The 14,092-nt window shown below is 44.7% G+C and overlaps 1 pseudogene; it reads right to left on the bottom strand.

The window, feature by feature from the left end:
* The window catches only part of LOC123405121, a 37,238-nt pseudogene extending 29,654 nt beyond the window's left edge, over positions 1–7,584 (bottom strand).
* Between the last annotated feature and the right edge of the window lie 6,508 nt (positions 7,585–14,092).

Below are 14,092 nucleotides of genomic sequence, written 5' to 3'. Positions count from 1 at the left end.
CCATTTAAAAATGCAAGTTGTCTAGCCATGAGTCAAATGTTGGCTTTCCGCATGAACCCCACAACTCCTTATTGATACATTGCATGAGTAGATAGATTTCCTAAAGTCTTGCTAATTAAATTGTTGCAGAGGTTGTTAATGACCCTAGTGGAGGGTTCTACCTAGACATCGACGACGACGAGTAGCTGGTATCCCAGCTACGATCTGGCCCTATGATGGGTCTGTAGATAGTCAGGCCATGTGCCTTTATCTTTCCCTCTGTTTCTACTCAGACAGTTTTAAATCTTCCGCTGGCTTGTTAGAATTGTGTGTATGACTTGTGATGATGGGTCGTGAGACCCCTATCTTGTAATATTATGTGTGTGGCTCTTCTGAGCCTTCTAAATAAAGTTTGTATGTTTATGGTTATGTTGTGATGCCATCGATGTATCTATACATATCGGTATGCCATGCGTACATGTGTTGTTCTTGATATGTATGGGGTTCGAATACCTAGCCGTAGGCTTTAGTAGCACTGCTTACAGGGAAATGCCCCTTTGTGATTCCAATGAGCCATGGTAGTTTGCTACTGCTCCGGACACATTGCTTGACCGGCATGTGTCCTTCTTAGCTGTTGTGTCTGTCCCTTTGGGGAAATGTCACGCGATGTAATGGAGTCCTTGTAGCTTGCTACGACCTGTCTACATTCGCTGGGGATCGACACCTACTTTGCTCGGTCATGTATGCATGTCCGTGTGCGGAACTACCCCTTTGGTTTATGACTAGACATGTCGATCCGGGTTCTTTGTCATTGGATTGCTAGTGACAGAATTGCATACGTGAGTCAAAAGGCGCAATCGGTCCCGGCTAAGTTAAGGCTGCAGCCGTGGGGATAACCGTGCGTGAGACCGCAAAGAGATGCGATTTGTTACAGGCTGGATTCCTATGGCTTAGGATCGGGGTCCCGACAGCGTTGGTATCAGAGCCTGACTGACTGTAGGATTACCAAGCCAAACTAGTCGAAGTTGAGTCTAGAATTGCTTTAGTTATATATAAGGGAATTGTTTGTGGAAGGGAACGTAAGACTCTTGCTTCTCTTCTCAAGTTATTCTATTATGGTCATCCTCGCCTTTTCTACGCGGATTAAGGACTAGGTTACTTATCTTCTCTTAGGCTCGTGTTTCTGATCGGTAGATTATATATAGGACAACGGGTCGAGAGTTACTTCGGGTTTCTTTTATCCCAAGGAAAAGGAAGTAAGTTTGGATGATCAGAGAATTGAACTTGATAGTTGAGTGATTATGCTATCCTATTTTTATGGGTTCTCTCAAAATTGTTTTTGAGCATTTACAGTCGTTATGCTGCCCAATTTTGTCTTCAGAGCTCTAATGCTTTTGCATTACTCTCTATTTTCAGATGCCTGGCCGTCCTTCTCGTCAGGTGGTTCGTCTGACTAGGTGCATTGATGTGCCGTGTCATACGGCCATGCTAGTGAGGATGAGGTCAGTACCCGGTTACCGCTGGTACCCAGAGTACACAGTGGAGGAGCAGTACCGAGATTTTAATCAGAGTCAGTACCCCTCTGCACTGTTAGCGTATTCCCAGATTACCCTGGAGCTGAGGAGCCGATCCATTGGTCCTACGGATTGGGCCTCACTATTGACATGGCAGTACAAGATGATGCCTATTCAATGCTGACCATCATGAGGGCTAGACATGCACTGCTGCAGAATTCAGAGTTCTGCTATGTTCCTGCCTCTCAGCCAGGTTAAGAAGGATACCTTAGTGGGGTCTACTTTGATTCCTCTATGGAGGATCTGCTGCTGCAGTCCACTGTTGAGATGCTAGAGAATAGAGACAAGGATGCTCGTGCCCTTCGTATGGAGCTCTATGCTACACGTGCCCGTCTATGGACGGCTTTGACGCAGCTGGCACCTGTAGTCCAGACAGGGTATGGAGATACGGAGATGCTGAACCCTATTAGAACCCATCTTCCGGCTCATGCTGACTGGCCTGCTATAGGAGGAGTCACCTCTCTTCGGGGACCTCTACTACCACCAGTCAGGGGACCGAGGCCACACCCGTGTCCTCATGGATCCCAGGGGTCTCAAACTGGAGTATTTCCTGATCCGATGGTTGAGCTTCCAGGCCATGGAGGCAATCTTTATGAGATGTTCTATGCGGATGCCTGAACCGCGAGTGGAAGGATAATAAGATAGTAGCTGTACTTTCGCAGTCCTGTGTGACTTGTGAAATATGCTTGTGTCGTGAAATGACTTCCAGAGGCATAGATAAATAATGTATAGGAAGCTTGGAAGCCTCTGATGAGTAGTTTCATGTTTTCAGTAGTTTGCTCTTTGGTTAAGGTTGTACTGAACTATGTAATGGTGTGTATGAACCATGGTGTATATATAGCAGTTGCTTGTTACCATGTTGTTCAGATATTCATTTCCGCATTCCATGTGTTCAGTGCATTGTTAGTCCATAGTTAGTATTGATTTTGATATTGGTCTAAGCTGTGAGTTTGTTTGCCAGGATGATGTTCACCAGGTTGAACCGTGCCCCTGCTCATGAGCAAGGCGAGGGTAGTCAAGCGTCGCAGGAGGAACTACCTCACCCGCCCTCTCTGGCGGAAGTTATGCTTGAGGCAGAGAGAAACAAAAGGGAGACCAACCATCTCTTAGAGTGTATTGAGCAAAATATGGCTCGTCGGCCTAGGAATGCTGCAGTGTCCCTCAATGACTTTGTGAAGCTGAATCCTCCAAAGTTCCATCAATCCGTCGATCCCCTCGACGCTGATGATTGGTTGTGCAGTATATGACGCAAGATTCGCTCTGCAAATGTTTCTGAGGCCGACAAGGTGACCTTTGCGGCGTACTTTCTGGAAGGACCTGCCAATCTGTGGTGGGAGAACTTTGAAACTACGCGTCCTGCTGAACCAGCAGCCACATGGGTAGACTTTAGTGCATCCTTCCGTCTGCACCATATTCCAGAGGGCCTGATGGACAGAAAGAGAGAGGAGTTTTGTGCATTCACCCAGGGGAAGTTGACCGTGGATGCCTATAGCCGCGAGTTCGGTAACCTCGCCCACTATGCAACAGAGTAGGTGTCTACTGATGCCAAGAAGCAAGCAAGATTCCGTAAGGGTCTAAGCCCTGAGCTTCGTCGTGATTTGTGCCTCCACGAATGTACAAGCTTCCAAGCCCTGGTCAACAAGGCAATTAGTGCCGAGACTGGTCATACCAACTATGAAGCCACAAAGAAGCACTCCCATGACTTTGGCTCATCATCTGGTTCCGCGTTCCCAAAATGTAGGTTGTGGGTTCCAAATAGTTCTCTGCCGCCAAGATACGCTCTGAGGCCATCCGATGTGGCACCTCAGACGAATTAGACCAACCCTCTAGCAAAAACCTATGGTGGTCCAGCTAGCAATGCTGCACCACGTGCGAATCAGGTGATCTGTTACAAGTGTGGAGAACCAGGGCACTACTCCCGAGAGTGTCCTCGGAATGTGGGTGCCAAGCAACCCGGAAAGTCCGTTGGGCAAGGCAAGTTGGGCAAAGCTTACTATGTGAAGCCAACTCCTGCACGTGGTCGTGTAAACTATGTTTCAGCAGAAGAAGCTGCAGAGGATCCCGACGTCATGCTGGGTACGCTCCTTGTTAATCATCACCCATCGTCTGTTCTTTTTGACACTAGGTCATCTCATTCCTTCATTTCAGAAAGTTATGCACAGTTGCATAACATGTCTTTCTATCATATGTCAATCCCATGGGTTGTCCAAGCCCCTGGTAGTAAGTGGAAAACCTCCAGGATAACCTATGACAATGAAATTCTAGTAGACAGGCTTGTTTTTCTAGCATCCTTGATAGCCTTGAAATCTTCGGATATCAATATCATCTTGGGTATGGACTGGATGTCAGCTCACTATGCCAAGATTGATACTCATTCTAGAAATGTTCAGCTTACCCATCCCTTGGGTGAGACAGGCAATGTCTCTACTCGAGTTGCCAAATGCCAACTCTATTCCCTTAATGCCAACCCTCTTCCGGAACTTGAAGACATTCGGTAGTCCGTCACTTCCCGGATGTTTTTCCAGAGGAACTGCCAGGAATTCCACGTGACAGAGATGTAGAGTTTGTGATAGATCTTGTTCCGGGAACTGTTCCAATAGCCAGAAGGCCTTATAAGATGGCACCCCTGGAGCTAGCCGAACTTAAGAAGCAACTAGATGAGGCCTTGAATAAACGTTTCGTTCGTCCTAGCTCTTCTCCTTGGGCTTGTCCCGTCCTCTTCGTCAAGAAGATAGACGGAACGGACCGGATGGTTGTAGATTAACGACCAGTTAATCTGGTCACCATAAAGAACAAATATCCTCTCCCCAGGATCAACGATCTGTATGATCAGCTCGTTGGATCCTCAGTCTTCTCAAAAATGGTTCTGAGGTTGGGATACCATCAAATCAAGATCAAGAACGGGGACATTCCAAAAATGGCTTTTGTCACTCGTTATGGACAATACGAGTACACTGTCATGTCCTTCGGTTTAAGCAATGCCCCAGCCACTTTCTCTCGCTTGATGAATTCAATCTTCATGGAGTATTTGGATAAATTCTTCGTAGTATACCTCGAAGATATTCTCATCTACTCGAAGAACAAACAAGAACATGCCGATCATCTAAGGCTAGTATTGATGAATCTTTGAGAGCATCGCCTTTATGCCAAGTTTTAAAAATGTGGATTTTGGTTACCAGAAATGACCTATCTAGGTCACGTAATCTCTGGTAAGGGTATTGCTGTCAATCCCGAGAGAGTTCCAGATGTCCTTGATTGGACTCAACCTAAATCGGTTAAGCAAGTTAGGAGTTTTCTTGGTCTAGCGAGCTAGTGTCGCCGCTTTGTCGAGAATTTCTCCAAGGTTCCAAAGCCTCTAACTGAAATCCTCAAGATAGATAAGAAGTTCGAGTGGACACCACAGTGTGAGCATAGTTTTCAGGAACTGAAAAGACGCCTGACTTTCGCACCTGTGTTGTTACCACCAGATTTCTCTAAGGACTTTGTTATCTACTGCGACGCCTCGCGACAAGGATTAGGTTGCATTATCATGCAATATCGTCATGTGATTGCATACGCATCTCGAAAGTTGCATTCACATGAGGATAATTATCCCACACATGATCATGAGCTTGCAACTGTAGTCCATGCACTTAAAACCTGGCGACATTACCTTCTTGGTAATCATTGCAAAATTTTCACTGATCACCAAAGTCTGAAATATATCTTCACCCAGCCGGATTTGAATCTCAGGCAAAGACGGTGGGTTGAGTTGATCACGGATTACGACTTAGGGATAACTTACCCCCCGGGGAAGGCCAATGTTATGGCTGATGTACTAAGTCCTAAGTCTTATTGTAACAACTTGATGCTACAACGAGGTCAACCACGTCTCTATGAGGAATTTCGGAAGTTAAATCTTCATATTGTTCCTCAAGGATTCCTTTCTACCCTGGTGGCGAAGCGTAATCTTAAGGATCAAATCATAGCTAGCCAGAAGCGTGATAAGGATATATCACGGATCATGGAGAATATTATTAGCGGAAACGCTAATGAATTCTCCATGAATGATCAAGGTGTTGTGTTCTTCCAGAATCATTTAGTGGTTCCTAAGAATCCACATCTAAGGCAGTTAATCCTTAAGGAAGCTCATGATTCTCCTCTCACCATTCATCCTGGTAGTACTAAGATGTATCAGGACCTACGCCAGATGTTTTGGTGGACTAGGACAGAGAGAGATATTGCTGAGTTTGTTGCTAACTGCGACGTTTGTCGTCGAGTTAAGGCACAACATCAAAGGCCTGGTGGCACCCTTCAACCTTTAGCTATTCCCGAATGGAAATGGGATAAAGTCAGTATGGATTTCATCACCGGATTTCCCAAAACCAAGAAAGGAAATAATGCTATCTTTGTGGTCATTGACCGTCTTTCCAAAGTAGCTCATTTTCTTCCAGTTAGTGGAGTATAACAGCTAGCCAGCTAGCAGAGTTATATATCTCTCAAATAGTGTCTCTTCATGGTGTTCCTCTGGAGATTAACTCAGACCGTGGAAGTATCTTTACTTCTCGCTTCTGGGATAGTTTTCAGAATGCTATGGGGACTCACTTATCTTTTAGCACTGCTTTCCATCCTCAATCAAGTGGTCAAGTAGAAAGAGTGAATCAAGTCCTAGAAGATATGCTCCGAGCTTGTGTTATATCGTTCGGTATGAATTGGGAGAAGTGCCTTCCAGTCGCTGAATTTGCTTATAACAATAGTTATCAATCAAGCTTGAGCAAAGCTCCTTTTGAAGTTCGCTATGGACGAAGATGTCAAACACCTCTTAATTGGTCAGAAACCGGAGAGAGGCAACTCTTTGGCCCGGATACGATCCAGGATGCAGAACAGCAGGTTCGCATTATTCGTGAACACTTGAAGACAGCCCAGTCTCGTCAAAAGAGCCAATATGATCGTCATCATAAGGTTGTGACCTTTGAAGTTGACGAGAAGGCCTACCTTCGGGTTACACCTTTGAAGGGTACCCATCGATTCGGTATCAAGGGCAAGTTGGCTCCTCGTTAAATTGGTCCTTTTCGCATTCTTGCCAAATGAGGAGAAGTTGCCTCCCAGTTGGAACTTCCTCCGCATCTTTCCAAGGTTCATGATGTATTCCACGTCTCGCAACTGAGGCTTTGCTTTTTGGATCCTATCCGTGAAGTGGACCACGAAATGCTTGATCTCCAAGATAACCTTTCATACCGACAATACCCTGTGCGTATTCTTGATCAAGCTGAGAGTACCACTCGACGTCGAAACCTCAAGTTTCTTAAAGTTCGATGGTCAAATAATTCCGAAAATTAGGCAACATGGGAAAGAGAGGATCGTCTCCGACTTGAGTATCCCGTGCTTTTCCCAACGACTTCCAAATCTCGGGACGAGATTCTTTTGAGTGGGGGTGAGTTGTCACCTCCCTGGTCCCTATTAGGGTTTAGTAACTTGTGCTCATGTTTTGTTTCAATGCATCCAAGAAAATAAAATGAAAACCCAAAAGCAAAGCAAGGAAACCAAAGCAAAACCCTAGCAACCCCTCATTCAAAAGCATTTCAAAATTTATGTCAAATCAATGAACCCAAAATGGCATTAAGAAAAGTTCATCTTTTCTGATAAATATAAAAACAAGATATCAGAGATGAAACTTATTTTAAAACCACTTTTGGCATTTTAAATTTAAGTTAAAAGCTACTGAAATCAATTATAGATTTAATTTCAAATAATTTAAAGTTTCCAAAAATGTTGAAAACTTTATGAGTGGTTGGAAATATTCCAACTAACACTCTAGTATTATTCAAACTATTTTAGGAATAGTTTGGAGCCAAAAATAAAACAAAACAAATAACAGAAAGAATAAAGCAGAAAACAGAAAAGGGAAGAACTGAAAAAGACTTACCTGACACTCACCTAAAGCCCAGCCCACCTTAAATGTCGTCTTCCTCCTGCCAGGCGGAGCAGGAGGTGGCCACCGCTCGATCCGGCACGCCCACGCAGTTGCGTGCCTGCCTGGCCGCCTCGTCATGCTGGCGTGGTCGGGGATAAGCTCCCGAGGCCTCCCCGAGCTCATCCCCTCCCCATTCGCTCTGTACTCTCTCCCCCTCTCGACCGCCATGACCGCAAGCTCAAGCTTGAGCTCGTCGTCGCTCATGTCCCTCTCCCTCTCACCTGAGCCGTGCATCAGCATCGCCGTGACCCCCTGAAGCTCTCCAGCTAGTCACTCGATGACGAGAAGCCCTGGAACACTGTGAAGCCGTCGTCTTCTTCCTCGGGTCATCGGAGCTTCACCACCGTCGTTCTCCCTCCTCAGGCCATCCCCGAGCCCACTCTCGACGCCTATGCACTCCTCGTGAGCTTAGGGTTCTTTCCCCAAAGAGCCCGACTCCACCGGAGACCGACGAGATCCTCCACGGGACCTCGTCGCCGGTAGCTCTCCGGTGATCGGCTGGTCCATCTGAGGGCACTAATGGCTTCAGTGCGTCACGTAGGTGTTGTAGGATCCTAGCCCCACGCGTGATGCCCCCTGTTTCAATGACCCCGATGATGCCCGAGCTTCGGCCGCCGCGAAGCTCGTCGCCGGCATCATCTCCGGCGATTTCATCCCCGACTACATGCAAAAAATGGAGCCACGGGTGAAGTGTCATTCGTCTGGTGCTCTCCGCGTGAAGTTTGGTCATCGGAGAGGCATTTCCGAGCCCCTCCGCCGTTCTGGTGGTCGCCGGAGGCTCACCGACGGCGAGAACGACCTCTCCGTCGGTGGATCTATCCCCCCTAAGCCTATGACAGGTGGGGCCAGCCCCTGGTTAATTAAGTTTAGCATTATTAAAAATTATTAATTAAATAAAAACTGAAACAGTCACTGACATGTGGGTCCATCCCTGATAATTAATCTATTAAGTGAAATTTAAACTAAAAACTGGCCAGATTCACTAACCAGTAGGTCCCACTGGTCAGGTTTGACTTTCAACGGCGAGTTGGACCTGCTGATGTCATGCTGATGCAATAAAGCTTTTTCTGTTTAAAAATAATTCCAGAATAAGTTCAAAACTTTGGAAATTCATAGAAAATTGAATATAACTCCAAATTTGACAAATAATATATGTAAATGGGTCAGAAATATTCAAGGAATCCAATGGTGATATTTTCATGCATGAAAAACAAAGTTATGAAACAACATAAGGTCAAATCAATTAAAAGAATGTAATAAATTGTAATTCAAATGATATTTGAATTATGATTTCAAATCAAGATCACCCCATACGGTTCTGTTGTTCATCTTAAACCATGCTACATTGCATTTCATGCATCATTTTGTTGCATATGTTTGATATTGATTGATTGTTGTTATTCCGGTAGGCTCCGCCCCTTCGGATACGTCTGATTATCCGACTCACGGATATCACCCCTCTGCTGAGCAACAAGGCAAGCAACCATTTTGATCATCCCGATAAAACCCATGTTCTCGCTCCTGCTCTTGTTTCTTGCATTAGGTCGAAATGCTTTCACTGCTTCTATCACATTAGTTGTACCCACTTCCTTTGCATGACCTGTCCTTGTCACAGTAAATAGCTGAACCTTGCAACCGAGCATACCTGGTAGATGCTTGAGCCATGATGTGCCTTATCCTGCTATGCATGCTGTGCTTAGAGTTGAGTATGGTCTGTCATCTGGGTGATGAACAGGATCGTGAGAATGTGTTCAGTTATTAAAGGTGGTGTGTTGAATCTGATTTGGTAAAGGTACCGACGAAAGGCTATGTAGGAGTACATGGCGGGTTGTTTCATTGGAACCGTCCTTAGGAACTGAGTTCCATGTATGTAATCCAAGACGAGATACTACCACATGATGGGCCCTGAAATATGACCCCGCTCGACTTATTAATCGCTTAGTACTCGGTCCAGGAGTTGCAAGTAGTTTCTGGTGTTTATAGTCATGCTGGAGGCCGTGCGTAGCGCTGACCTTAGGGGTGGGCTATGATGCAGTAGGCAGTGGCACGGTGTACCAAGTGGCACCCGGATGGTGGGCTTGGGAACCCTATGCACATCGTTTGGGGCCATGGCGGAAACCTCGGACGGACTTTCATGCGGGTTACCCTCAGATAGGCGATAGACCTGGACTAAGTATTAGCATGGTTAACGTTCGTGGCTGACTCCCTCGCAGGGCTTCCGCTTCAAGGTTGCTGAGGTGCATGACGTGCACATGGCGATAAGTGGCGAGAGCATGTGTGAAGAAGTACACCCCTGTAGGGTTATGATCTATTCGAACAGCCGCGTCCGCGGATATGGACTACTTGGAAGGATATGTTGTTCATAGATAACTATAATGGCTACTCATAAAATTGCCAAGATAAGCGTGAGTGTCGTGGATGGCATTTTCGTTGGGGGGCGGAATGATTCCACGATGGAGTATTGTTGTGGTGTTAGTGCACTCGTGTGCGAGAAATCAAAGTTGTCAAAACTATTTAAAAATGCAAGTTGTCTAGCCATGAGTCCAATGTTGTCTTTCCGCATGAAACCCCACAACTCCTTATTGATACATTGCATGAGTAGATAGATTTCCTAAAGTCTTGCTGAGTACTTTTGAACTGACGTTTGCTAATTAAATTGTTGCAGAGGTTGTTAATGACCCTAATGGAGGGTTCTACCTAGACATCGACGACGACGAGTAGCTGGTATCCCAGTTACGATCTGGCCCTAGGATGGGTCTGTAGATAGTTAGGCCATGTGCCTTTATCTTTCCCTCTGTCTGTATTCAAACAGTCTTAAATCTTCCGCTGGCTTGTTAGAATTGTGTGTATGACTTGTGATGATGGGTCGTGAGACCCCTACCTTGTAATATTATGTGTGTGGCTCTTTCGATCCTTCTAAATAAATTTTGTATGTTTATGGTTATGTTGTGATGCCATCGATGTATATATACATATCGGTATGCCATGCGTACGTGTGTTGTACTTGATATGTATGGGTTCGAATACCTAGCCGTAGGCTTTAGTAGCACTCCTTACAGCGAAATGCCCCTTTCTGATTCCAACGAGCCATGGTAGTTGGCTACTGCTCCGGACACATTGCTTGACCGGCATGTGTCCTTCTTAGCTGATGTGTCTGTCCCTTTGGGGAAATGTCACGCGATGTAATGGAGTCCTTGTAGCTTGCTACGACTCGTCTACATTCGCTGGTGATCGACACCTGCTTTGCTAGGTCAAGTATGCATGTCCCTGTGCAGAACTGCCGCTTTGGTTTTTGACTAGACATGTTGATCCGGGTTATTTGTCATTGGATTGCTAGCGACACAATTGCATACGTGAGTCAAAAGGCGCAAACGGTCCCGGCTAAGGTAAGGCTGCAGCCGTGGGGATAACCGTGTTTGAGACCGCAAAGAGATCCGATGTGTTACAGGTTGGATTCCTATGGCTTAGGATCGGGGTCCTGACAGAAGCGCTGCAGTCTCGAGGAAGAACTTGGGCAGTAGCACGTTTGCCCTCCGGCAGAGCGATTCCGCCGGGGGAACTTCCCTGCCGGAGGGGGAAATTATCTTCTTCATCATCACCAACAACTCTCCCATCTTGGGGAGGGCTATCTTCATCAACATCTTCAACACAACAACTCCTCTCAAACCCTCGTTCATATCTTGTGTTCTATCTTTATACCGGAACTATAGATTGGTGCTTGTGGGTGACTAGTAGTGTTGATTACATCTTGTAGTCGATTACTATATGGTTTATTAGGTGGAAGATTATATGTTCAGATCCATTATGCTATTTAATACCCCTCTGATCCAAAGCATGATTATCAATTGTGAGTAGTTACTTTTGTTCTTGAGGTCACGGTAAAAATCATGTTGCAAGTAATCATGTGACTTGATATGTGTTCGATATTTTGATGATATGTATGTTCTGATTCCCTTAGTGGTGTCATGTGAACGTCGACTACATGACACTTCACCATATTTGGGCCTAAGGGAGTGCATTGTGGAGTAGTTATTAGATGATGGGTTGCGAGAATGACAGAAGCTTAAAGCCTAATTGGTGCGCTATTCCGTAAGGGACCGATTGGATCCACAAGATTAATTCTATGGTTAGAATTTATTCTTAGTACTTTTCTCGTAGTTGCGGATGCTTGCGAGAGGGTTAATCATAATTAGGAGGTTTGTTCAAGTAAGAACAGCATCTAAGCAACGGTCCACCCACATACCAAATTATCAAAGTAGCGAACAAAAATTAAGCCAACATGATGAAAGTGACTACATGAAATTCCCGTGTACCCTCAAGAACACTTTGCTTATCATAAGAGACCGTTTTGGCCTATCCTTTCCCTCAAAAGGATTGTGCAACCTTTCTGCACTTTTGTTACTACTCTTGTTACTTGCTCGTTACAAATTTTCTTGCTATCAAACTACTCTGCTACTTACAATTTTAGCACTTGCACACATTACCTTGCTGAAAACCACTTGTCATTTCCTTCTGCTCCTCATTGGATTCGACACTCTTACTTATCAAAAATGCTACAATTGACCCCATATACTTGTGGGTCATCAGGAACCTACTATAAAAATAAATATGAATGCAATGCTTTGTGTGATCTTGGTGCTAGTGGTTAAACATACCAAAAACTTTATGTGCCACTACAAAAAATATGGTCGATAATGACCCACCATTTTGGTCAAAAAATCGTCATTAGTATCATATTATGACCTTTTTTGACAAAATTCAGAGCGTCAACAGTTGGCCGTCATGTCCCTCGACCCATAACCGCCCTCGCGCGCACAAGTGATGAGGTCAAGGGCATCGTTTTATTTGGATTCAATAATCATAGTAAACATCACAAAATTTAATAGAAGTATTGAACAATTTTGAAAACTCAAAAGATTGAAAATGTTTCAATATTAAAAGAATGTCTATATGTATATGTCTTTCTCCACACTATTTAAAAAGACCCTAAGGTTTTATCTTAAACTATGTTTTCTCCCACCACCCCTTCATCCAAACTCCCAAGCTTCACCTATTTGTTTTCCCTTTTTTCATCCCTTTTTCATTTTCATAAAAAAAGTAACCAAATAAACCAAATCAATATATGGTATAGCAACGAATTCACGGTCCATTTTTCTTATAGTAAAACCTCGACGTGTATGACATCTCTGATAACCCAATAATGACAATAAATTCACATCCCAAAAGCAAATAGAAACGAAATCTTTTATATTTTGGCCCTCATGTGATATGTGGGCCTCATCACCCAGTTAGGATACATTACTACACTTGTACTTTGCTGTCGAAACATAGGAAAAATTGACAAGTATGCTCGACACATAGATACAATTGTCGATGTGTCATCTAGTCAACTCCAGCGAGTGGATTATGACCTTGTAATTTGGTCATGACGAGTTGAGAATAAGATCATCAAGAATGATAGTAAGCTTAATGACCATTTTTGTAATAAGATTATGACCTTATGGGCACCAATGGTCATGATATTATGGAGTCTGGACCCTCGCAGACTCTCGATTACCTAGTTTTGAAATTTGGTCATAGATCTATGACCAATTAAAACCCCCTCACTATTTATTGTCATAAATGAGTGTTTTTCTTGTAGTGTGATGTGCTTGGTCTCACCAATATTAAAGTGTGTTCCCTAAACTTGCATCTTGTAGTTTATACCATCAAGAACCTTTAGGTAGAATTATGTCGGGACCCCGATCCTAAGCCATAGGAATCCAGTCTGTAACACATCGCATCCCTTTGTGGTCTCACGCACGGTTAACTCCACGGCTGCAGCCTTACCTTAGCCAGGACCGTTTGCGTCTTTTGACTCACGTATGCGAAAGTGTCGCTAGCAATCCCATGTCAAAGAACTCGGATCGACATGACTAGTCATAAACCAAAGTGGCAGTACCGCACAAGGACAGGCATACATGACCCAACAAAGCAGGTGTCGGTCATCAGCGAACAGGCTACAGGGACTCCATTACATCGCGTGACATTTCCCCAAAAGGGGACAGACACAATAGCTAAGAAGGACACATGCCGGTCAACCGATGTGTCCGGAGCAGTAGCGAACTACCAAGGCTCGTTGGATCACAAAGGGGCATTTCCTTGTAAGGAGTGCTACCAAAATTCACGACTAGGTAATCGAACCCCATACATATCAAGTACGACACACGTACGCATGGCATACCGATATGTATAGATACATCGATGGCATCACAACATAACCATAAACATACAACCTTTATTCAAGAGGCTCGGAAGAGCCACACACATAATATTACACATTAAGGTCTCTCGACCCATAATAGTAGTCATACAAATACAAGCCAGCGGAAGAGTTGTAAACTGTCTGGGTACAGACAGTGCAACTAGAAGGCACATGGCCTGACTATACTACAGAGCCGACGTAGGGCCAGATCGTAGCTGGGACACCAGCTACTCGTCGTCGTCGATGTCTACGAAGAACCCTCCATTGGGGTCATTAGCAACCTCTGCAATATTTATTAAGCAAACATGAGTACGAAGGTACTCAGCAAGACTTTAGGAGAAC

The sequence above is a fragment of the Hordeum vulgare genome, chromosome 6H (genome assembly GCF_904849725.1).
Source record: "Hordeum vulgare subsp. vulgare chromosome 6H, MorexV3_pseudomolecules_assembly, whole genome shotgun sequence".
In the NCBI taxonomy this organism is placed as follows: Eukaryota; Viridiplantae; Streptophyta; class Magnoliopsida; order Poales; family Poaceae; genus Hordeum; species Hordeum vulgare.
This window is presented reverse-complemented; position numbering and strand designations above follow the sequence as displayed.